General features: G+C 42.6%; 1 long non-coding RNA gene across 6 annotated transcripts in view; it reads left to right on the forward strand.

Annotated features, from left to right (window-relative positions):
- The window catches only part of LOC135260907 (uncharacterized), a 44387-nt gene extending 26709 nt beyond the window's left edge, over positions 1 to 17678 (forward strand). For 5 of the 6 annotated variants that reach the window (XR_010331777.1, XR_010331773.1, XR_010331776.1 and 2 more), the window contains 2 exons: positions 11503 to 11644; positions 11727 to 17678. This is a non-coding gene — a long non-coding RNA (uncharacterized LOC135260907). The remainder of the gene's footprint in view (positions 1 to 11502; positions 11645 to 11726) is intronic. The other variant, XR_010331775.1, reaches the window with a different exon arrangement.
- The last annotated feature ends 9567 nt before the right edge of the window (positions 17679 to 27245 follow it).

Here is a 27245-nt window from a genome sequence, read left to right on the forward strand (position 1 = left end):
GAATGGCCCTCGGTTTCTTTTTATAATAAGGGAAAGTATGGCGGGTATGTGTGCGTTGCCACCCACACATTATTTTCTGTCCTCTGTTCCCAGTGCAGATATAAAGGGGAGGAATGAAGCCAACATCCCCTCCCCCCCCCACCTCCCACTTTTAACCCCCCCCCCCCACAAAGTTTAAAGCTCTGGGCCCGGCTGGGTGCCCCCTCTGTAAGCAAACGCTCAGAGTATTGCCGACTATGCGACTAATCATTCCCCGTATGACTGGGCCCCCTGACTCCGCAAAACCATTACGGTGCCATAATGTTTAAGGGATGGGCTCTTTGATCTGCACCGACAGCCCGCTGGAGCCATCTCTCCACGTCCACTCCTCCGTCCCCCCTCTGCCTCTCTCTCTCTCGTTCACTCCCTCCTGTTTCCATCACCCTCTTTCTCATTCCGCAGTTTGAACTTCCTGTCAAGTTTCGTTGCTCCTGCTCTCTGCCTCTGTTTCAATCCTTTTGGAGTCTAGTCTTTTCTCTCCTCCCCCTTTTTATTTTTAAAAAAGGACAGCAGACAGTCGACCCTCCTTGTGTATCCGCTCGCTTTATTCTGACAGGGGGGAAAGCAGAGGGTGTTGCAGACAGAAATGGGATCACAGTCTCAGTATGATGAGTGCTGTTGTCGGGAATCTGGGGGGGGGGGGGGGGGGGGTCGCCTGCCCACGGACTGTACCATGTGGTCTCCCCCGCTCCCCCCTCCCTTTTATTTATTTTTTGAATTCTTTCTCTGTCCTTCTACGCCACATAAACCTAGAGAATTTATTGGGAGGACAAATGGCTGAGAATGGACATGGAACAAATGGACCATCATGAAAAGCGGGAAAAGGTGTGTGTGTGTGTGTGTGTGTGTATATGTGTGCATGTGTGTAGGTGTGGGTGTGTGTGTATGTGTGTTTGTGTGAGTGTGCATCAGGAGGAGGACATTTTCCTTCCCTCTTACAATCACGCTCATTCCCAGGAATATATTCAGATGTATTATTTGATGAATTCATTTTTCATACAATGGTTCTCCCATAGCTTACCATTCCAATTTAAACAATTCAAACATTTACATTCTCACGCTGCCCTTCAAAACCACATTTTACACACTGCTGCCAGCATTCATACATCAATTTCCACGCGCTTGATCTCATAGTTTATCACCTGTAATGAGCTCTAATGCTCTCCAGCAGCAGGTAAAGTGTGTGTTTCCGCCATAGCGCGAGTTTCCATACGGTCCACGTGGAGTCTGTGATTGTCCCTGCACATTGTGAGGGAACTACAGTCCAACACGAAATGTAGACGAATGGAAACAAACCAGGTTAATTATCTCAGCACCATGGGGACCTTTCCCAAGACCATTCCCACGCCTGCAGACATTCAACCCGTTGTAGCTCTATCTTTAAATTGTATTTTCCAGATGGCGAGTCCAATTTAGTAGCATTTTATTTGACCTACAGAGTCTGTGAAGCTGTGGTATCCCAGATATGGCCAAGTACAATACGAGATAATGGGTCTAGAGTGAGAAATGCCTCAAATGATTTGTTTCAATAAGTCTGCCATGTTCAGTAGGAGCAGAATATAGAAAAGTAATATGGTATCACTAAAACTGTAATGAACGGTAGATAATGCATTTCTCCACCAAATGCTAGCTTATAAACACTGACAAATATAGTACGTCTGTTTCCTCGAGCATGTAGCTTTTGTATTTTTGTCTGTAGGCACTGCACAACCTGTGGCCCCCTAAGACCAGGTTTAAGTAGCTGAACAGAGACTGCAGACTCAAAGGACCATGGTTGAGTAGTTTTTGGACCAGGTTTGTGTAGTTTTAGGACTAGGGTAGTTTTAGGACCCTTATTTTACTGTTGTCGGGGCACACTTCACCCATGCACTGGATCTAGTGACCCCAGCTGAAGAACCCTCGCCCACAGACCTGAGTAAATCACCCTCCCCTCCGGCCTCCTCCCCTGGTCAGGGTGGGGAGGGAGGCCTCTCCCCCATATTTTCGGGACAGTGAGAGGGGTTGATGGATGATGCCCCGTCCCAGCGCCTGGCTGATTGATCAGCATTCAGATAGCCTGGGTTGCGTCCCCTTATCACTCACAGAAGGGGTGACATATGCCACATCTCACCCTATTAATACCGGCCTATCGCAGATCCCTCTGTCTCTCTCTCTGTCTGTCCCTCTCTATCCCTCAGGACTTAGCCAGCCCTCTCCTATCGCCACTGTGGTTACCGGCACAATGAATCAGCCGACAAGGCCATCGAACGCGCTCACGTCTGTCTCTGACTGTAAAGCTGGGGCAGGATTTGCGGCCTTATGCCTGTGCACACATTCTCATATTTGTACCAACTCCATGAAATGATACGTGGCTTTGTCTGAGTCCGATTCCTTCCAGCTGGACTAATGGCAGTAATGAAACTCTACTTTTTCAGGCTTGCTAAGTAAGGAAACTTGATATTTATTCACTGTCCAATTGCTGTGCACTGTGAAATTCTCCTTAAATCATTCCAGGATCGATGGTGGGTTAGCTTTCAGTGAAACAGCCTATTTACTTCTTTAATGGGACTGAAACATTACTTGAACAATGCTTAAACTGGTAGCATAGTTAAGGATGAGAACCAGCTTTGTAATATTGAGACAACCTTAATGAAGGTGAGTCTATGCACCTTTCCTGCATGTCACCACTGATGTATCAGTCAGTGTTCCCCGTTGTTGTGTGTCAAGCTGCAAAGAATTTCTGACCCCCCTTAACTATCTACAACTTTTTTTTAAAGCGCCTTTTATTCAGTTTATTTGCAGTATTATCCAGATGATGGATGCTGAAATGCATGTGGAAAACATGTATGTAGAAAATTGCAACATTTGATTAAATCAGGAAACGATTTGATCAGAATTAAAACAGAATTTCACCATATGAATACAGGTGATCGTGACTAACTTGTAATATGGAATATAACAAGCTTGCCCTCTAGGGAACACTGAAAAGAATTCTCAAGAATGGAATTGAACGGGACGATATCAAATGTAAAACCCCTAATCCTCCTGTAGACTGCCTGACTGATGATTTGAAGAGATAGGACAGGGCGTACGGTTAAGGTTTCATATTCTTTGTTGCCCAAATTCTCCGCTGAGAGCTCTCATCTTGGGCCGCGGGGAGCCGAAAGGGGTCACATGACAGAGGAAGGCCCAGGCGGTTGGGTTTCCGCGGGCGCACAGTTGGCGTTACGCGCGGCTGTCTCCTGCTCGTTTCCACGCGTCACTGCTTGCATGATTAAAGGCCACCGAAGTGACGTGCTGAAACTCCTCCCTCAGCACCCTCACATCCAAGGATTATATGTACGGAAATTAGGTGTGGCACCCTTCTGGTTGGAAAGCTCATAAAATAGTTTTTATAATTTATCTCATTTTTGCCAAATATATTTGCAATATGCTGTCAATATGAGCTGCAAAACATGCTGAACACGCAGTGTATTTTTGCCATACATTTGCACAGATGTTAAAGATTAGATCGTCTTGGACTTATGTGCTGCCACGTTAGAGAGAGAGAGAGAGAGAGGGGCAAGTATGAAGCTGGGTTTCCTCCCTCATCACCGGGGCTATCAAAGTGCTCATCTCCCTACCTGTGAAATATTGGCGGTCGACAGCGCCCTGACAGCCTGGCCTAATTGCGTTCCTGTTTTGCACAAGGGTGAGCTTGCTCCTCAGTTATTTATATTTCAGCTCCTTAGCCCCCTTCCAACCCTGTCCCCTCCCGCACAGGCACGGGTAAGCTCTGTTTTCATTGGATTGTGGTGAACTTTGGGGAGACCCCTCTGGCCCTTGGCTGTCAGTGGGATTCTTTTAAACTGTGAAAGGTGGGGAAACCCTAAACCATTTATTAGAAATGTTCTACAGAAGAAGACTGGGGCGATGATAAATTATGAAAAGTCAGTAAGCCAGTGTGACAGAAGGACTTTCCTGGGTATGCCCTCATTGTATCATCGGACCATCAACAAGGATTTAAAAAAAAATTTAAGTCAGTTGTGAAAATGTTTTACTTCATCTCTTCATTCAATCTGAATAAAAATAGTAATTGATTTGTTGACCTGATGATGTCTGTCTGCCTTGAATGAACTACAGTTATTTATTGCCTTCTATATAGACCTTCTTATTCCTCTTCTTCTTCAGTAGATGGTAATACTATTGCAACTGCAGCTATTTCAGTCAAATCAGCAATACCATTGCTGAGAATATCTGCACACATCATAAACACATACTCTGAACAAAATCAATTCAATCAATGTTTTTCCTTAACTCTGACCAATTGCAAACATAACACTTCTTCACAAACAGTTCTTCACAAATCTAATTTGGCAAGTTCAGCTAACACAAAAAAAACTTGCCAAACAAAAAATGTCACACTTGCTTTTACTTGTAACATATCATTGGCAGGCGTTATTTCAACAAAGGATTATTGTGAAGCTCTTGCCATTCACAACTGCTCTGATAGTTACATTGCTTGTTTTCATTGATTCTTAAGAACCCAACAGGCCATGAAGTGCATGACGGCAGAGCCATTATCTGCAAATGGACTCTGAAACACCCTTGTCCTACACACCAGCGCCTGCAAGCCCATTCAGCTCACTTAAATTTATTCACCGCCATATCCCATAGTTCTGCTGTAGCAGGGTAGGTGTAACTAAAAACTGAGACACTGAAGTGAATGGCGTTGACAGATGTTTTATGTCAGACACTTTCAAAGGAGGATTCCTCTGTATTATGAATGCCTCAAGTATGAACCAGCGCAAGAAGTCTCACGTACAGAGTACAGAACTTCTGTATTTAATAACAGATTTTGGGCCCAAAGGTACAAGAGGTTGAGACTGCTGGTTTAACCCCATTCCGGCTAAACCGTTAGATTAATTAGGAACACATGATTTTCGCTGGTCAGCTGACAGAGGTCATAGTCTCAGGTGTTTATAATCTGTGTCATAACGAGATCTGGACTTGATCTCCGAGGTAGCCATGCCAGAGTGAGCTTTTGCAGTTTTCAGGAAAACTTGGAGTGTTGGAGAGAGAGCTTGGAGAGCAAAAAGGTGCTGCTGAGAGGTTTTTAGGAATAATTTTGCTTTCAGAAATAGAGAGAGAGAGGTAATAATAAATAGGTATTTACATCTGTCAGATATATTTCACTATTTGGTGTGCTTTGGTAGTCCATCATTATAACAGTCATGTAGCAAATGCTCTTTTACTGATCAGTTACACAACTTACAGTACACAGCCTTTGCATTCTTGTAGAGTATCTATTCATACAGCCCATGCCTTGATGTCCTACCTGGGGATAAAAACAGCAAGCTTTAGGTTATAAGCCCAATTCCTTAATCGTTGTACTACAGTGCCACTCAGTATTCATTGAAATAACACTATGTGCCTAAACTCCATCCTCGCTCCCCCCCCCCCCCCCTCCTTTCAGTCTATTGGAGTTTCTGAAATGACTCTACCCCTTGGGCAGAATAACCTGTAAGACCTGGCTAATGCGGATCTATGTGTCAGAGCCTGTGCCTTAGAAGGAACAGCACAAGAGAGATTGAGAGATTATAGCCAAGGGGCAGCCAACACTTCACAATACAGCTTGTCACAATACAGGCTTGAGAGGAGTTACCGAAGTGTAAAAAATCCAGGCTTATAAATGCCCAAAGTATCTGCTGGAAAGTACTCTACGTCTAGGGTACGTGTTCGGGCAGGGAAATGTTCGTCTTGCTCTATGAAAAGACCTGTGTGTTACAGTTCACCCAGTGGCCTCTGGGAAGGACATATATACCTGCCGGAGGCCTCGTGGGGACCAGAGTGACATTAGTGAGCTGGCAGGGAGGCGTGAGGTAACATCTGCGACTGTATGAAGATGACATCATCTTGGCAGGGAGGGTTGGTGCCAACGGCCAATCACAAGCCCCCCCCCCCCCCCAAATGCAGGCAATGTAATGATGTCATCGCTGCGGCGTTCCTCTGCAGGCCTGCAGTGTGTCTGTACGGGAGTTCTTCACAGAGTGTACCCTGCACCAACGTGCCCGCCGTACGCTGCTAAGCTGCTTTGGCTCCGAGAGGCAGGTCAGAGGCCTCACGTCAGCTCAGGAGGCCAGGAGGTTCTCACTTCGTGTTTCCTGAGCGAACCGGCCGAACGACCCTGCATGTGGACGACTTAATCTTGTTTGAATCTGAGGTGTTGTCTTACCTCATGCAAATACACTGCAATTTCTACCAATAAACAGCATGCTATCTTTTGCCTTTTGAAAAGCTGAAACAGAAGTTAAGATGGGAAAATAGCCCTGAAATTCCACTGTAAACTAAAGAAAACATCGGACGCATTACATGGCTATTTCGTTTCATGAGGCCGGCATGGTCATCATCACAGGCATTACCGATAATAAACAATGTTCTGTTCCAAAATGGGAGAGGGTATAAAGTCATAATTAACTCCACATTCGGCTGAAATATAAGTAACAAATCTACTTTGTGCACTGGGTTCAGTAATCAACAGATTAAGGGAACCATAAGCAATCCTATGACAGAGGATTCTGGGAAAAATAAATGATACTTAACATTCTTCTGACCATTTTGAAAACCAAAGATTGTTATATTTGCAGGGGTGTTGACTGAAAATTTTTGCATGTTTTATCTGGCTCTGACAGAAAAGAAAATTAGGTTATTATTTTAAGACTAAATGTACCCCATAATATTCAAACTGGTTCATGATTTGATTTTGTGTGGAGTTATTATCAAAAAACCCTGAATTTTGAACTGGATTGGACTGAGTGACTTACTGAGGATGACCACATTGCATCCCACTGTTTAGAGTGTGTGGACTCAAGCCATTTTCTCTAGCTTTTGTGATTTTCTAGTGAGCCTTAAATAAAGTAGCCAGATGCCACACAACCGTTGGGGTGGCAGCGTAGCTGAAAGGTTATAGGTTCAATTCCCAGCTTGGGCACAGCCACTGTACCCTTGAGCAGTCTAACTGATTTTAAGACAGACAGACATTAAACCCCAGAACGTAACCACGGCTGTATGAAACCTCCCCCGTCTGGGTCCCTCAGACCCCTGACCCGACCCAGACCCACTGGGGACCGGCTTCCAAGAACAGTGCCATCATTCCAGTCCCCCCAAACCAGTCTCACTGCTGCTCTTTAGTAAATAAACAGGAAGTGGAGGAAAGAGACTGGGGGGCCCTGCAGAGTCTGCTTCCTGTTCATTGGACCCAGTTGCCGTTGGACGCTCCGCTGGGACATGGTTGGATGGGGGAGGGTTCAATGGCTGCAGTTGTCTGGATTTTTTTAAGCCTGAAATGCCACTATGACTCCAGGAACAAGGACTGCAGTGACAGCCAATGGGAGAGACTGAGAACGCCACACAGGCTCTTTAAAGTTCAATTGGCCACAGGCGGCACTCTTAATTCCCAATGAGAACGTAGGGATTTTACTCTTCCACTGGGAGCTTGTTGCTAATTAAATGGCATGTTGGATGTCCATGACTAGTTCACATGCTTGCTTGTGACCTTGAAAAGTGCATACCATCTCTTACCATGGCGCTATAAAGGTGCATTATAACCACGCCCTTTTAAATGACTATTGATTTTGTGTATGACAGACGTCACGTTCTGTCTGCAGCGTGGTGAGGGTGTCTGAGAACATTGGCAACATAAGGGAGCTTGAAAGGATGCTGCTTCACCTCAGCAGATGGGCTCTATGAATAGCTCTGCAAAAGCCCCAGAGAGAGAGAGAGACAGAGAAGAAAAAAGAAGGCAGTGGTCAGTAAAATAGAGGGCGAGAGGGAGGGAGGGAGGAAGAGACAGAGGGAGAGTGTAATCCGTTTTTCAGTCTGCTAGCTTGTGAGTACCTGCAGTTAAATGGTGTTGTTTTTGGCTGGGCGGGACGAGCAAATGAGGCATAATCTCTGTGTGGGCCGTCTGGTTCCCCGGCCTTCACACTCCCCACGTCCTTCCCCTCCATCTCCTGTCAGTGTGTGTGCAGGGGGGGGGGGCTTGGCCTCCCCACGCCAGCATGGAGACAGAGCGTGAGAACTGATGCCACCCACTGGGCATTAGGACAGTGTGCTGGACACTCCCACCTTGATGAGGTTCAAACAAACACAGGGAGCCGGCCCTGCTGCCCACACACACGCACACACACACACGCGCGCGCGCACACATGCACACACACACACTCACACACACCAACACACATATACAAACACACACGCACACACACGCGCACGCGCGCACATGCACACACACACACTCACACACACACACACACACACACACACACACCAACACACATATACAAACACACACGCACACACACACACACACACATGCGCACACACCCACCCAAGCTCACACACACACACACACACACACACACACACACGCACAAGCTCACACGCGCATGCACACACACACGCATGCACAATCAGACTCGCGTGCACTCGCAATTGCTCACACATGCATGCACGTACACACACAGATTGTTCCCGCAGTCAGAACGAATACACAAACAGGACCAGTTTAAATTCATTTTCATAGTTTCATTGTTTTACGAGGACATGGCATTCATCATATCTCGCTCTCTGTAACATTGCATGTTTTCCAAAACCTAAATGTAACTTTCTCAAGACTGTTTTTCCTCCATCTCTCAGCCTGCCCCAGTCCCTCCTCCTCACCCCAACATTTAGTAATGACAGAAATGTAGTGTACTTTCACCTGATTGACTTTGTGCGGTTTTCCTGTGGCTAGATCCACAGTACCTGTTTATTGTCATAGCAGTCCACGAACAGCATCCATCTGCTGCACGATCATTCCCACACGCTACTGCAGGCATCGCTATCTGGACAGTTTCACAAAACAGCGAATATAGCCGTTGATGTAGCGACACGCTGCGCTTACAGTTGTGTGTGTCCCCTGTACATTCACCCCATCTTTCATAATAGATCTGTACAGAACCCTCGGTTTTGATGTTCTCTGCTTGAAATTGAAATTTCTGGCATGAAAGTCGGAAAAGTCAGACACCTGCTTCAGATCCCGTAATTCGTTTCAGCTGGACCCCTGCTTTCATCTCCCCGAGGTCCGAAAGTGCTCATAAAGGCCCCTTTGTGCGCGCATCCAACCTTCATCAACGCGTGTCGCCCAAAAACAGGGTTTCTCTTTCTCCCCCCCACCCTCCCCTCTCCCTCCGCTGTTGATAAATGAAACATTTATATGTTTTAACAAGCTGCAGTCGAGCCCTGCGGGGGGGGGGGGGGCGTGAGAGCCGTCCGAAGAGAAGCCCGGCTCGGGGGGGGGGGGGGGCGCGTCCGAGCGCCAGGCGCCCGCCGCTGCTACGCGGTGCTTCTGTCGTGTCGACGCCCGGCCACCGGTGCCTTCGCTCTGGGAAATACGGGATGGAAACAAGGCAGATTCTGTATTCTTTTACCCCCGAGGCGCGGCTCTGTATCAGCATGGCCGACACGCTCGGCATGGGGCTACGTTGCTATGGCCCTGCGTGTTTCGCTTGATGTCAGTGAGAGATTAAGTCGCTATAATAAATATCGCTGCGTGTTCAGAACGCTGCAGGAATGTTCTTTTAAGGGAAAAACAATAGCGTATTTTCCCCCAAAATATAAGCCTTTAAAGTCATTTTACTTATGTAATTTTAACCCTTTTTTAAAGTAATAATCCCAAAGATGTGATGTGTATATAGTTTTCCTTATCAACACGATGCAGTACATAAACCAAAATCATGCATGCCGAGTCTTACAGTTTGACTGGTGACAATCTGTGTTCTCTGAATTATATTTGCCCCATTTTTGAGGCTGTTTAAATTGTAAAATCTCTGTGTATAGCCTTTTTATATAGGTTTGACCTCTAAACCAGTGAAGTATTGGTTACAGCTAAAGCAAAATAAATTGGAAATATGTTAAAAGAGTAGACCCAGGTAGTGTTAAAGTTAAAATGTACTACAAAGTTTGGCTGTTTTATTTACAAGTGGAGGGTAAGTCTGGAGGTAGAAAAGTCACTGTTATCTGCCTAATAATGTATCTTTCAAAGCATACAATCAGGTTGTACCATTTTGAGTCCTTGGCTTACTGTAATTTGGTTTGCTGCTGCAGATAATTCATTCATATTTGCCAACAACAAAATAGTTTTTGAGTTTGTAAAATAAATACACATTTATGTAAATTTCTAATTATAATATTATTCATGTTTATTTTAATTTAATCTATGCATTAGTTACATACTTAATTTGCTTTGATAATTTATTAGTAGTTTGGAGACATTTTGAAAGCCATCAAATTTTATAAATAACATTTCTTGTTTTTCTAGCTAAAGGCACAATTTACACATTTTTTGGAATAGCATAAGGCAGCAGTATACTATAAATAGTTAATGTCTAATCTAAATTTATAGTTAAAGATAATATTTCAATTAATGAAATAAAATAGCGAAATAAAATTAAGGAAATATAAACCTTACGGTGCATTGGACAAAATAGTAAACAAATCATTTTTTTAATGAAAAAATCTAACTGAATTTCTCTAATCTGAATCTTAAAATAATAACAATGTACTTTACATTATATCACTTCTTTTTTCTGTGCAAAGTGTTTTTCTTTACATCTGAGATATCATTAGACTAACGTGTTTCATCCGTGTTAAGGCAATAATATTTGCACAGGAAAAATCTAAGAAAAATAACAAGAACTGCGAAATGAATAGAGCATATTGAAATTATTTAAGGACTTTAAACACTAATAACCAAAAAGTACCAAAATATAATAAGCATTTTTTTTTGGGCAATGAATATCAGCAGGCATTTTTTTAAATGTTTCAATAACTTAATACAAAGCAGTTTCTGAAATGAATGGACAAATTATTTTTTTAAAAAGGTGGAAAGCATAGTGTGCCTACATGTATTTATCATAAGCCGCAGAATGTGACATACTTATGATATAGTGAATGAAATGTTATCATTTGTGAAATACATATAAGCTACAAAACTACTCAGGATCTGGAAATGTATGTATAGCACTGAGACCAACTCAGCAAAACTTTACAGTATATTCCCTATTCTACATATTATCCTGAATGATTAACTCCAAAAAATTACTATTACTGGACGATTAAATTTCATCAAGGTCAAATGTATGTCAGTTTTGATACATTCAAAAAGTAATATGCTTTTAAAAAAAACAATTGGATATAATACATTTAGACAGTTGTTTCCCCCCATCGTGAATAAGACTGAAGTTTCTCATACTGAAGAATTAAATTTTTTTCGGTCAGTATGTGGGGCACTTTGTACATGAATCACTGTTGGGGCTTTTGAACCTGATTGGACAGTTGGTGCACAGTAGTGTCCGAAATCCAGACTGTTCCCTGAAGATATTGTCTTGTCTCAGATATTGCCCTCATACGTTTTTATGTGACTTTCGGTGTTGATAAACTGACATTCCTATTCTCTGGTCCCAGGCCTGGATTAAACACTGAAATAGCACGTTAAAAGGTTACGGAATGGTCACGACCCAAACTCGGAGTGGATCGCTTTCGAATTCTCTGGCTTCTGGGCTTCCATCCATGACCAGACGAGCAACTTTCCAGGGTTCGAGAGGAGGTGAGTGGAATACCAGTTCTCCAATGAACCCTGGCTGTGACACTGCAACATCATCTTTCCCTTTTATCCCATTCTTCCACAGCAGAGACTGCTTCGTGGCACAGGTTTGACCTCGGAGAGCAGGAAGGATTCTGCATGGGTGCGCAGAACTACAGAGGAACAAGCAGTTACGTCTCTGACTGCATTCAGACGGGCTATGGGCTGGAAGGGGTAACGAAAACATGTTCTTTGCTGACAAAAAGGGAAATGGAATGTATTTACAAGTGCTGAGGACTGGGTGTCCAGTAGATGGCTGTGAGACTTTGGGAACGTATGGACTATGGACGTAAAACTGTTAAGTGCCCCATCTGCAAGCTCATATCTGAGATCCCATAATCGGGATAGTGTTAATCCAGCAATTTATGATTTTCAAAATATTCTTATAAAAATAAAAGAAGAGAAATGTATGTGTGCACAGACTTAAATGTACGCATAGGTGCCCACATACACGCACACATGCACACACACACACACACACACACACACACTCCTATAAACATGATATTGTGTACAAACATCCACATATGAAAACAGTTCAAATGTACACATATGCATGACCTCTCTCTGTCTCTCTCTCTCCCTGTGTGTGTGGGGGGGGGGTAGTGGGTGGTGGTGTTGTCATAGATTAGTTGAAGCAGAAATATTTGAGCTGCACGACGTCCCTTGTGAAGCCCTGCCAAAGGGAGCATATCGCCACGGACACCGTCTGAGTTCCCAGAATCCTGTGGGGTCTCGGCCCACTTGCGTTCCACCTCTTAAAAAGGAGAAGTAAAAGGACGATGTTGAATCATGACAGAAATATCACCTGGAGTTTTCATACGAGGGTGCCAGTGATCGAGGAGTGGCCTGGCTGTAACTGGGACCGTGGGCGTTAATGTCCAAATCAAATTCTCCCGGGTGGTCTTTGCCATTGTGGACAAACTGGATCCATTTCACTGCTGAATGCTGATCGCAATCATCCTTCAGATCCCCCGACCACTTTTATTTGCATTTATTTTTACAGAGCGAGAGAAGCCACAGTACACTGGCTGTTTACAGACTTACGGCCTGGTTTTACTGTAATGGCTAGGAATTTAAAGAGAGATGTTTTCACCCACTGAAACATTACACTCAGCTGTTATCAATTTGTGCAGGACATTTTGTGTGTGTGTGTGTGTGTGTGTGTTTCCAATAATGAAATCTCACTCAACAGCTGTAGGTCTCCGACTCAAAATATTGCTGTCCGGCCAAGCACACCAGCACACTGCACTCTTTGTAGGCCAGGGTTTTTTTTCTTTTTAAGAGAAAATGAGAAACACTGCAATAACTTATTATTTCTTTTTCTTTTAGATTTGGTTATGATAATATGGAGAATGTTGTGCATGTTCATAATTATGGCTTAATTCCTCAGGTGCTCCACTTCCTCATATAGTTCCCATTCCATTTTTCATTGCTGAATAAGTGAAATACATTCCAGAAAACTGCCTGCCATTTGCTTCAGTAGGAAATATTCTCCCATTACTTGACCATATTAATCTAGGTTTAGAAAATAATAATAGCAGAAAATGATGGAGAATAATAGATGGTAGGAATAATAATAATAATAATAATAATAATAATAATAATAATATGCTGGCAGTGTCTGATCTCAGGTGGAGCTGAAGTGTCGTTCAGGTGCACAGCCTGGGCCCTGTTTGCACAACAAGTGTTTTGTGCATTTCCCAGCATTATGCAGGGACATTAAGTGTGCTTGCGTTTGTGTACACACACAGACACACATCACAAACACACAAACACACGCATGCACACAAGCACAAACACACACACACACACACACACACACACAAGCACATACACACGAACACAAACACACACCCACTCTCACATTCATATAAGGCTTAGCATATGTACACATATTATTTTGTTATACTGTATCAAATATACACCTGATAGATGTTCGTTACAATGGGTACATTTATAAATTCTTGTCCAGCTACTCTCTATCCCAGCGATCTTTTTACTCATTGGATTACCCTTGGGGTATTCTAGTAGTTTTTTTATTGAGCGACTAAAAGTGCGTATCCATGACACTCCTGCAACGTTGCACCCATAAACAGAACCATATGTGGCGGTTGCCGTGATTCTTTATACATAGAAACATTTCCTCACTCACTTTACTCCATACGTGTTACAACTTGAGGGGCATTGTTGTATCTACCCCCAGTCACATCTGCACATGTGCGGTCGCCATCTTCTTCGCTACCACTGGCTTGCCCAGCTGTGTCTTACGTTCTGAGCTTTGTATGAACTCACCATCCAAAGGAAGTCATTTGTGAAGCAGGAGACAAACCAATGTGCATCATGTTTAAATGTCTAAAAACATGAATTGTCAGTCTTGACAACCCTTATCACAGTCCAACTGATATAGACTGGGAAAGACTGTTAATTATAATTACATAAATTTCTGAGTATAAATTTAATAGAATAATTCTATTCTTTGGCGTGAAACAACTGGTGTTTGGTTATATGTGAGGTGCTTTCTTCCTGAATGTTATTCAGCCCGTGCTTGGTTGAGAGCTAGTCTGTGGTTTCTGCTTTGCACAGTATTAGAACGGTCATCACATGGAAAATTGCAGCTTTGCGTCAGTGGTGTTGGTCTGTGGTAAGCTGTGCTGGATGTACCTCAGATTGGACACTGGTAGGTCTCGCCTTCAACTTTTCACACAGCTGTGTCAGTTAAATCACGGGCTATTTAAGCGTTTCCCGGACATGACATCTTGGTGTGGTGTACTGGGTAAAGAGTTGGGCTTACAGCCCAATGGTTGTAGGTTTAGAGCCCAGAACTGGGAACTAAACCTGTCATTTTTGTGCACGCTATTTAATGATACCTTAACTGCTTTAGAAAATGTCCAACTGCAGTGGTAGGTAATACATATGCATAAATTCTTAGTTTCCCTAGATAAGGTTGTGTGCTATGCAACAAAAAAATGTATAAATCATTTAAGCAAAACATTATTACAGATGGGCTCACTGTATAGCGTTCATACCGTTGGTAACTGATTGATAGTCATCTTGGCATTGTTCAAAAAGTGTTGTGTCAAAAATAGCTGGAATGTATGAACACCTGGCAATGGAACAGGTTTGTTATTGCATTGTGTTGAAGGTAACAGTTGTGCTCACATTTGAGATGGTTTTGGGACAGGTGCTCTTACAGTAGGCCCAAATGTTGAAGGGGTTGAGGTTATGCAAACAAAGATGCTCTGTACTATCAATTTCCTTTTACAGAACCGCATTAAAGAGTTTTCACTCTGCTTTCGGACGGAAAGTGTATGACTTGAACTTTGATTCGAAAACCACACTGCATGAGGCATGCAATGACATACTGTACTGTAATACCATAGCAATTTCAAGCATGGATTTGCCACATTAATAGTCTTTCCAAGCTTCACGGCAAATGAGCAGCCTGTATTTGCCATGAAGTGGATAGTAAATAATGACCCGACATGCAGTAAATGAATTAAAAACCTCCATGGACCATAGGAGTGATGCTACAATTGCTTTATCTTACTGTAATGTGCAATGAAAGCTTTCTACTTTGATTTAAATTAAAGCAGTTGCTTAAATTGGTAGTGTATTTGTTTTTTGGTTGAACATACTAGTGGTAGTTGATTTCATGTAGTTGTAAATAGCATACATTATTTTGTTTTGTTACGATATGAATATTTAAGTATCGCTTTATATTTTTGCGATGTCTCAGCGAAAGAGCATAGACTTGGAGTCATGTTTTAGTTTTTGTAGGGTGATTGTGGTTGTGTTTATTAGCTATGCTAATGACAAATTAACATAACAATAAAAACAAATACAAATAATAATAATAATAATAATAATAATATAAATAAAAGTTATGCCAAAAATTACAAAACAATTTCCATAGCTGCAAATATATTTAGTCTAGTCTTAATAAATAGTCTTAGTGTCTCACATTTTAGGATGTTTATGTCCTCTTTATTATGTTGACTAAGTATTGCAAATTTTGCTGTATTGCTGTGTAAAGCATCTTTTAAACTCAAACTATCTGGAACAGAAGACTCCTGTGGAATTTCCTCTAACAAAGAAGGAATTTTTAGGAGCGCTATGGGCCTGAAAATATGGAGCGGTTTTACTGCGTGTACAAATGAAACAAACTTCAAACTCCAAACTCCAGTTTGTAGAAACATAAGTACTGTAGAGCTGGATATGCAGACTGTAATATCATTTGACAACCCACACACTTCCTGAGACCTACTGTTGTTCACAGTTGGATCAGTTTTAAAAAAGGTTAGAAATTTCACTCCTGCAATGACAGTGTTGTCTGCGCACGTGGGGGAAAACTAAAATTGTTACTGTCATATATATATGTATATATATATATAGTTAATAGTAGTAATAATGCTACATATATAAATGGTAAGCTTTATGATATTTGAGACAAATATATTTTTTCTTGATTACGCTCTGGACTGTATAATTTTAGATTAGTAATTCATATGTGGTTAAAGTACAGATTATCAGATTTTGTTATTTATCATAATGGCTTCATTGGCTTTCATTTGCACAACTCTGGTACGCATGATGACAAATTCCAATAACAGACTCCAAAGGCAATGAAAAGCCTAGAACCAAGACTAGGTACTGAAAGCTCTCTTATACCTGCACTATAGAAGCAACTGAACATAGCTGACTTATCAGAAACACCCGTGATACCATTTGTCCAAAACATTATTGTACCCTGGATGGGGGCAATGTACTGCATAAAAAGTGTTGTAATTTCTACATGGTGAAACCAAAGTGTATAAAAATACCCTTAAATAAAAATAGAAGCTGAGAATGTGCTTTTTAACCACATGTGAATTGTTTGAGTACAAATCTAAAATAGTGAAGTACAGGGTCAAATGAAGGAAAAATATGTATTCGCCCCAAACATTATTATATTTTTCTCTCTTTCTAGTTAAATACTTGGAATATGTTATACGTCCAACATACCATAGCAGCTATATGCAGACTCCCCACTGGTAGATTCTAACTGCAGTTATGAGGCTGCTGTTAAACTGTGCTCAAACTAATGTTATAGAGCATGCCAAGCAGCCATGCTGAAGAGATAATAAATCTCAGCCATGGAAACCATAAAAAGGCAGTCGTCCCTATCGCTAATAGACATATTTCACTGCAGTGAGGTGACATCCCGACCTGTTGTTTCTTCTTTTTATTTTTTATTTTCTGAAGTAGCTGTCTTTGCTGTAATGGTTACAGATGAATCTAATTTGGCCCGTCTCCACTCAGATCAGTCTCGGTCAGCTCTGATGAATGCGAGTGAATTGGGGTGGGCTTTCATTCATCATTAGCCTTGCAGTCAGATGACAGTGGGGCCTGGGGTATGTAGTGAAATCACCCGCGGATAGGCAGTAATGACCCTCCCACACACACACACACACAAGTACACGCACGCACACATGCACACACACACACACACACACACACACCCACACACAGACCACGCACACACACACACATACACGCAAGCACGCATACAGACACGCATGCACACACACACACACACACACACACACACAAATCTGGATTCACCTATAATCTATTATTGAAAAGTAACATGGTGAATGTGCAACTATTATGTGAAATATGTGTCCGGGTGAACTACAAATGAGCAAATACTGTAGAACACATTGACATTTTTAGAACAAATATTGTATAACAAATATAAGTTTCCATTTAAAAACATCAAAGGCTCAGTTATGGATATATTGTACAAACATTTCATGTTTTTTCATATGTTTAAAATTCATTAATTTGAGTATTGCACTCTGTTTAAATAATTCCGTGTGGAGCTGTTTAAAAAAAAGATACAAATGTTATTTAGACTGAGTGGAAAAGAGTCCATATGACAGTTTGGGTTGTGGTCTAACCAGAAATATTGTGATAAAAATAAAATTGTCACAGCTGTGTTTTGTGATCTGCATAACTTCTGTGTGTTTCAATTCTATTCAGTTACCACATCACATTCTTGGAGCATTTCAGTGGCACGCTGTTGATTTTGTAAAGTTGGTGCATTTTTCAAGACACTGGGTAAGAATTCTATGCATTCTCTGGGGAATTCTTGCACTTGCGTCTGTGCTGACAGTATTGTACTGCAAAAGCATGATTTTCTTTTTATTTTTCAGTCAGTTGCACAATAGCCACTAATCCCTACAATATTAATTTTAGTGTAAATTCATCTCCTAAACAGGGTATCACCTTGTGATTCACATTTTTCGTGAGCTTCAATCTCACAGTTCTTTCTCCCAGTTTGAAATGTCTAACATTCCTAGGCCTATCCCATCACTTCAGTGTTCATAATTTTGGGAGAGCTCACAATAGCACGTGCATCCTCGGAAATACACAGCCATTGGACTGAAAAACTTACACTGTTAATCTAAGCTTCTGTGGCAGGCTGTAGGCACCCAATTAACTAGAGGAGTCACTGCAGGCAGTAGTTGGACAGCATTCAATCCCAGTCACTGTTTTTACTGACTGGCTTTACCAGCATTCAGTCCTGGATAGCAGGGTACAAAACTCCTTCGAGGACAAGCGGTTTTAACTGGATTCCGCACCCAGGAGGCGCGTAATCCGCCTCTCAATTCATCGCTCATGAAGGACTGCAGTGGTTTCTCTGGTCAAAGTTCAACGTGGGCTGAACTTGAAGGCACCTTCCCAGGCCTGAAGGAATTCCTGTACCGTTACTCCACAGGTAGGTTTAAATCGCACGTACCCATTCCCCCCAAGTACAATTATGCGTCTCTAATTGGATTAGAAAATATTGGTTTAATGTCTCTCGTTTCACTGCGTAGCGAGCTAACCTGTAAATCTGTCCCAGCTCCGTGCCACATAACCAGATAAGGGCGAGAAGAGGCAAAAAAGCCCCTTTAATATGAGCAGACCAGCAGTAATGCTGTAAATTAGGGGAGTGCGATCTCCATTTACACTTATATGTGCACTAAATGCCAAACCAATGTTTTCCTTACGATCATATTTAAGGGAGAAATTAAATCAATGGACCACAGGGTTGAGAAATAATATTCAAAGCCTGAAAAAAAGTGTTGTGACCGCAAACAATTTTTGCACATGCCAAGAGCATTCAGGTTAGCACACTTCCAGTTTTTTTCTGTACTAAAAGATGGGAAAAAAGCAATGAAAGAAAGTCTAGTTCAATAAGATGCAGAAAATACGTTTACATAGCTACAATAAATGGTGTTATTTACCCATAAAAACAGTGAATGTTTTCTATACTTGTGATAGTTGTTCTCTCTGGGCACAAAAAATATTGGTATTTACCGTAATATTTACCAGAGACAGTTACAGAGCAAAAGAGATCTGCAATCACTTAAAGTCGGTTGTTTTTGTCCTTGTTTTCTTGTATTGCTTGTGAATTTGTGAATTAAATCGGATTTAAAAGGCTTTATTGGAAACATAAATGATTGTCATGCCAAAAATGTGACATAAATTGAATTGAATTACGTGTATTGAACCTAACCGAGGAGAGAGGGAGCAAGAGAAAAAAAAATATGGTTCTAGATGAACAGCCTGTGTCCAGGTGTGGGTTGGAGCTCGGCTCCACCCTTCCTCCGTCCTGGGCTGGGGTTCGAGCCCCCCTCCCTCGGCCTGCGTGCTCCTGGCATCTGGCAGCCGCGTTGTAAATACGGCGCACAGTGAGCAGCTGTGGGCCCAGGTCCGCCTCACCTCCCTGTCACGCTGGGGGAGGTCAGCCTGGATTAATTGCGAGAGAAACCCGATACTCTCTTAAGCCTCGGCGCAATAAACCTGGCCCTTAAGCAGGGACCCTCCCATGCAGCAGCGCAGTAAAAACATGCGAAAACCCAAATCCCCCGACGACAGAGCCTCGGCCCCGACACAGGCCGGCGCAGGGTGAAACCGAAGGCATGTCATTCCACACAGACCTCGACCAAGGAGGCAGCATTTAACCATTTCATTCTGTAAAGATGGTTTCTTTTATATCATCCGCAATCATAGTGCGATCGTGCGTAATGCGGTCAAGCTACCGTAGGATTAAATCTGAGAGCCCTGACTAATTACCACAATGCTTTCTTTGCCCTTTAACAGCCTAAATATTGTACCTCTGCACCAATAACATATTTGTACTCCAAAGGGGAAAAACATCAGATAATAGGATTATCTGATTTTTGCTTTTGCCCTGTAAGAAAAGGTCTGATAGGATAATATGCTGCAGGTTTTAAAAACTGTGCGTTATGTTGGGTGAAACAAACTGCAAACTTGCAAATGTGCAGCCTGTGGGAAAGTAGAACCATGATGTAAATGTAAATATTTTTTTGCTTATTGCTTTCAAATTTCTCAGCTCATAGTGCCAAAATCTAGTAAAATTAAATAAAATTAGTAAACATATAAATAAATTACTATTGACCACATAAACAAATCCAAAACTGGGTTATTGAATTGAACGTGATTAGTCATGATATTTCGTCTTTCAGTGAGACACTAACCACAGCCACATTTCAGGCTTCAATTGGCCTGTCACTTTTTTTTTTCTTTTTCTTTTTTTTCAGCTGTGTATGTTGAAAAGCGCTTTTCTCAGCACATGCTGTCTGGCCTAGTTTCCTGTGTCCCAACATTTCCATTTACATTGTTATTAGGCCCACCCGTGCCGAAGCTCTGACTGCCCCTGGTGCAGCGGTGGTCTTTAATGGCCGCCAGCGATGGACGCATTCAGAGCACGAGGGCTTCAAGGCCAGCGACTGCAGGCAGGCCAAACTGTACTGCAGGATAGGGCGGTCTCACAGACGAATTACTCATTGCGTTTCTTTACCTTAAGGAGGAATGCTTTCGACTGTAATGACCTTTAGCATGTCTAATTAAAATTAACCACAAGGTTCTTAGTTGCGAAAAAAATATTTTGCATTGTATAGATATGGGTTCTGACTGAAGGTAGTCAGAGAGTCAGAGTTAATCCTGCCGAGCGTGAGAGAAGGGCTGTAATAATGTATTAGTTTTATATAACATAAGATACTTGGATCTCAAACAGCTTTGTATTTTTACATTGGAGAGGGGGAGTGGTTAAACACTAAAACCACCACCAAGGTGTAACAACCAATAGGAGAATGCATACCAGCCCCTGTGAACCTCAACACTGGTCATATGAGGAGAGGGAAACCAGTTAAAATGGCCAATTATTAGATGTCCAGATATCCACACACTCACACTCAAACACATTCAAATCAGCTACAGTGATACATCTATGCATTCAGGATTGAGCTAACAAAATTATGATGATGATGATGATGATGATGATGACAATGATGATGTTGATGATGATGATGATGATGATAATGACGATGATTGGCGTAACACCATGTCTACCGCGATGATGCGTTTGTAATTTGACAGTCGGTCAGACTGTGACCCTTCTCAGTCCCGCCCCATCGTGTGAGTGGAGTAACGCTAGCCCTCCTCCCAGGTGCGGCCAGGCCATTGCCCCTGTCTTCATAGGCCAGCACCTCCATTCCTCACTCTTTCTATGGGCGCAGAAAGTAGAGCCAGACGGCCTAACAAGGTTTCCTTAAATTACTCCAAACCCCCGAAGACGCTATTAAGTCTCGGCTTGCGGAGGGCATTGGAGGCACATTAGCTGGAGTGACAGGCGGTAAATTATTAAATCTGGATGCGTGCGCTCCGGACTTCGGCAAGACGGGGAACGTAAGCGATATTTCCCGCTTCCTTTTTGGGGCATTATATTTATAAACAGTGCATTCCTTTACGTGTTTGTAATTCAGTGCTCCGTGAGTGAAGGAAGGGGAACAAGTCGGGTGAAAATATGCAGGGGAGGAGGGGGGTCGGCTGGGGGGACGGGCATTCTCCTTTTCCTGTGGGTACGCTGAAGCCAGCCGCCCCAGAGCCGAAGTGCGGACCGAGGGTCTTAGGGGTACGCACCCTGGGACCAAGAGGGGCGGAGCCTACGCCTCAAGCGTACATCTGATTGGACCGCCCAGACAGGGCATCTCTCAGAACGACCTGAACCAGCTTCCGGGGTTAATTTATGGCGTGATAGCGGATCGCGTCCAGAGAGCGGTGCTGTTTCCCCCGCTTGGCTCATTTTTGGGAGACATTTTGATTTCCTCCTTGGGGCGTATGTCCTACACTTTGCCATCAAGATGTCTGTCTTCACAGCACATGCTTTGAGAAATGGACGGAGGTGGACATGTCTTCCACGTCTGTCTTTTCAGGGACTCCCTCTGAAGTAACCTTCAGAACACAACCACCACACATCCCACCCCACCAAAACCCTGTCAGCTGGGCCCCACACAGGAAGTCCAGCCTCTTCCTGTACAAGCAGCCTTACACAGCCTCCTCAACATTGCCACAGAGAGCTACACAATAAAAGAAGGTTTCGTAGTCCTATTGCCATAATGTCACCCACGTAGCGTAGCATATCAATTTAAGCCTACCTTTGCATTAGTTCATTCATATTTATTTCTGTGCTAGAACTAAATATAACCCTCCTGTTCAGCACATGCCAAATATCATACTCTCATCTGGGAGTTATTTTGATTTCAAATCAACTTGTATGCATGCAAATCAACACCTGTATGCATGCGTGCACCAACTCTCACGCCTATGATTCATGTTTCCAGAATCACGCTCAGTAGAAATTATCGTCAGTAGACGAACTTGAAATATACTGAGTGTCGTTTGGAACAGTCGCACATATACAAAAGAAAAAGAAAAGTCACTTCTTTTTCTCGGTGTTCTTGGAAAACAGAGTGTGTGTGTGTGTGTGCGTGCGCGCATGTGTGCATGCGTGCGTCTATGTGCGCTGTGTGTGTGAGAGAAAGAGAAAAGATGAGAGACAGAGAAATAGACAGGGAAAAAGAGAGAGACAGAAAGAGACAGACAGAGACAAGCGGCAGTGAGCCTCTGGCTCTTCTTTCCGGTGTCTTACAGAGTTCAGATGACTGTAATGATTAAGTGCATCTAGCGCAGAGGGATTTATTATGTGCAAGGAGATAAGGCTGGAGGTGACTCTTTGACTGACAGCATGAGGCCTAGGAAGGGTAGGATCCAGGACACCCCCCCCCCCCATCTCTCTCTCTCACTCTCTCATTACCTGCTGCGTATCTGTCAGATTTACAGTACTCAGGTGGCTGAAGTTGAGTCAGTAGGTACTTCCTCTTCATGGAGGAAAAAAAGGAAAAAAAATCCCCCACCTTTCCTCCTCCTCCCCCTCCTCCTCCTCATTCCCCCCAGTCAAACAGTGCCTTTTCTGTTCAGTGCAAGTTTTCCTCCCTCCCTCGCTCCCTCCCTCCTTCCCTAAAACCTGAAATAAATCAACAGTGGTTGGGGCTCAGCTGCTATAAATCAGGCCCTGTGCGGAGCTGGAGCCTGCCCAGTCAAACTGTCACAGCCCGGCCCTCACTGTGGATTCATTAAAGAGCTGATATAAAGCCCAGATGTGCCAGAGCAGCGACCCACTCCCACCCTCCCTCCCTCCCTCTGTTTCTCTCTCTCTATCCTCTCTCTCTCTCTCTCTCTCAGTCTCAGTCTGCCTCTCCCACTCTCTGCTTTTTCTCCTCTCCTCTCTCTACCCCATCCTCTGCTCTTCTCCTCACCTGTCTCTACATCCGCACTCTCCCTTGCCTATCTCTCCCAAGCTCCCTTTACCTCGCTCTCTCTCCTCTCTCTCTTTCCATTATCATATTCTTTCCTTTCCTCCCTCTCTCCCTGATGCCCACCCAAAGGGGCTTCGGTAGAGATGAAGCCCATTTATCTGTGTATGTGTGTGTGCATATCTTTCTGTGCGTGTGTGTGTGTGTGTGTGTGTGTGTGTGCATATCTTTCTGTGCGTGTGCGTGTGTGTGTGTGTGTAAGAGAAGGAGACAGAGAGGGAGAGAAAGAGAGACGGAGGGAGTGAGCCGCGTGTGGATGAGCTGAGAGAATGTGGCGAGGCGATGGCGGGTGGAGGAGTGGAGCGGGTCAAAGGTTAGAGGGAAGCTTTATGACATGCTGAGTGAAGGGAGGAATAGATGAGTGAAGATAGCTTTAACTCTTGCTGGGCTGGCTGTCCCGTGTCTTAGGGGGTGAGAACGAACACAGCGGGGGTGTCCCGTGGGGACACGGTGAAGGTGCGGGATTGGGGGGGTAGGCACTGCTTTTCGGCTGTCATCAACTAGTCAGGCAAATAGGAGCCTGGCTGGTCCTCCCATCTCCCGAATACTTTAACAGCTACTCTTCCAAATGACCAGACCTCCGGCCTCAACATTATTTTCTTACCATAAATAATTAATTGAATTAATAGTTCATTGGTTTGTTTTACTTTCATAAATCAATGCAATAATGTGCTGCTAATTTGTCCAGAAGGAATATTGCATTTGGAAATCTGCCTTCTTTATCGGGTTTATTATAATTATAATTTATTTGCCTTAGGGGTGAATATATAAGGATAGTTTATAAAGGGGAATGCACATGTCTAACATTTATAGAACTGAAGAATTTGGCTGAAGGATAATCAAAAATACAACTTTCTGGGTAGTCCAGACTTTAAATTTAATACATTGTAAGCTTTATTCTGTTTGTCCCTGCTTCAAAACATTATGAACATTCATCAGTATACTTTACTGATTCATATTTTTATGTTTTTTTATATCTTTGTCACCTGAAATGCATGTCATTCGTATTTACTGTATTTACAGTATTATGGTGGAAACAGATCTCTGCAATATCATTTACAGCAGATATCATTCATTCTATTTCCTTTCCCTTTCTGGCAATTTTTCCTTCCTTTGAAAGGAACACGGTTTTTAAGAATTAAAAGGCGAAGCAGAGTGTGCTCCATCAAGACCATTGCTATAACAGATCGGTTGTCTCCAGTGTCAAATTTGATATAGTTGCTTAAAAACTGATGGACCTGAAAAGGGAGGTCAACATTTCCTAACTCTGTAAATTCAATTATCTGAAGTCCCCTCGAAACATTCAATATGATTTGCAACATGGAATGGCTGCATTTAAAGATAGTAAATCGCTGACTCTTTGAACGATTAAACTCCTTATGAACTTAACACCAGGGAGTAGTGTAGCGATTGTCCGTTGCATGTGTTAGGTTGTGAGTTCAGTTCCCAGGTAATACTACTGCTGTTGTACCATAATGATGGTACTTTGGTGGTATATATAAATATATGACATTATTTGAAATGCAAATAATACAGCCCCACCGTCTTCTTCTTCTTCTTCTTCTTCCCTATACTTCTTCTTCTTCTTCACCATAATCAATAACAGTAATATAATAATAATAATAATAATAATAATAATAATAATAATAATAATAGAACATGTTTTTTATTCCTGAATTACATCCATTCCTTCGTAAGAAGGAGATTAAACACAATAAAACATAAATAGTCTTACCATTAATGCTGCAGAGGCGTAGCGGTGACTGAGGGCATTTACAACATTGGCGCTTATGTTTTTCTAGTTTGCCCCCGAACCCCCTGCCCTCACCCCTCTGCCCCAGATGGGCCACCCCGCGAGGCGGTCGCGGCGCGTGTTGAAAGCGCTCGAATCCGCTGCCGACGCGTCTGCGCTCATTTGTCTTCCCGAAGGCCGGTATCGGGAGGTCAGGGGCTGGCCGCCTTGTTTATCCCAGCATCAGACTCCCCGCCAGGGCATCAGCACCCCGTCCAGCACGGGGGTTTATCCCTCCCCAAAGTGGGACTAAGAGGATAATGACACTTTGTGTTTGAAGTGCCCCCCTGCACAGCCCCTATCTTAAGTGAGCTCCCAGTTATCGTGAGAGAGAGACTCACTCAATTGCAATGCATAGCACGGCCTAATTTAAAATACAAAACACGGTTTAACTTGCAATACATAGCATGATCTAACTTGACTAACTTGAAATACATAACATGATCAAACTTACAATACATAACACGGTCTAACTTACAATACATAGCACGGTCTAACTTACAATACATAACACAGTCTAACTTACAGTACATAGCACGGTCTAACTTGCAATACAAAACACGGTCATTAAAAACGATGGTCACATAAATGTCATTTCCTTTTTCGTATTTTGATGCAATCCTGCCATACATTCAGAATGCCTTATTTAAGAATAAACAGAACTTGAAAGTTATACAAATCTGATAACTGAATGTGAAAACTTAATAATAACATAATATTTTTTCTCACAAGTTTAATGTTTATGTAGTTACCTTAAACAAATAATCATTCTGAAGATGGAGAACTTAGTCAGATTTCTCACATATTTCCTCTTATGTGTCAAACTGTTTAATCCCTGTACCTCTCTTTGAAACATGATTTTTCCCCTTACCTGTTTTATTTTGATTTGTTAACCCAGTCTGACATACACTCTGTATATTAACAAGGGATTCTATATATCCAAAAATTCAAAAGTGTGTAATTTATCAGCTGTTTTATTTTTGTAATAAGTGAGTGCCCATTGAACTACGTATGTTTATTAAAATCTGTAAGAAATTTACAATTGCATTGTTTTCATTTATATTACATAATTAGATTGGTTTCCTGCATTTGTAGAATTCCTACAGTTTGTTTTGTATTAGCTCATGGCTAATGAACTAATAGTAATGCTGTATTAATACAGTAAATTCATTAGATGTGCTTTTATTAAATTATAAACATTAAATTACACGCAAGCAATTGTTCCGTCACTCTGTGTAATATAACAGAGAAAACAATTTTACAGTTTTTTGTTTGTTTGTTTGTTTTGTTTATTCCAAATATTAAGAGGTGCTTTTTCCAATTTTTTAATGGATCACTGATTATGTTTTTTTCACTCTGTGAAAAGAAATCAGAGCATTGGGCCTGAAGGCAGGTTTCAGTCCTCCTTCAGATTATTTTTCAGAGCTGAAATACAATATAAACACTGCTGCTCATAATTACCTAGTTATTCAGGAATATTCAGTGGCACTGTTTACTAAAAAGGAAAAAATGCTCCCAACAGTATATCGCTTCTATGTTCAATTAATAGCTCATTACCAAATAGCCAGTTGTTACACATGAAACAGAAATTTTACATCAATAAAGTCTTTTTATTTTCACGGGAACAATTAAAGTTTTAGCAATCTCGGTGATTACAAAGCACTTAAAGGCAATTAAAAGGCAAATATTGGACGGCTGTGAACAGTCCCCTGAGCGGGTGATTTGCGGTTGTTTGGCCTGGTTTGGTCTGTGATTGTGAGGGCAGAACTTGCCCAGTGGCCACTGCGCTGTGTTTATCGGCTCCGTCTGGACGGCCGCTTCTGTGCGCGCGCGTGTGGCGGGTGGGGGTCCCCTGAGTCCGGGGACCACACACGTGAACCCCGAGCTCGCTCCGGGCCCTGACCCCCCCCTTCCCCACTGCCACCACCACTACCACACCAAGCCCCCCCCCACACACACACACACACGCACACACACACCGTCACTTCTGCATTATTTACTTATTTTAAAGGAAAGCAGGCAGTCCGCCCTGCTTGTGTGTTTTATTTTTCTTTTCTTTTTTTCA

Source organism: Anguilla rostrata, chromosome 8, assembly GCF_018555375.3.
Source record: "Anguilla rostrata isolate EN2019 chromosome 8, ASM1855537v3, whole genome shotgun sequence".
In the NCBI taxonomy this organism is placed as follows: domain Eukaryota; kingdom Metazoa; phylum Chordata; class Actinopteri; order Anguilliformes; family Anguillidae; genus Anguilla; species Anguilla rostrata.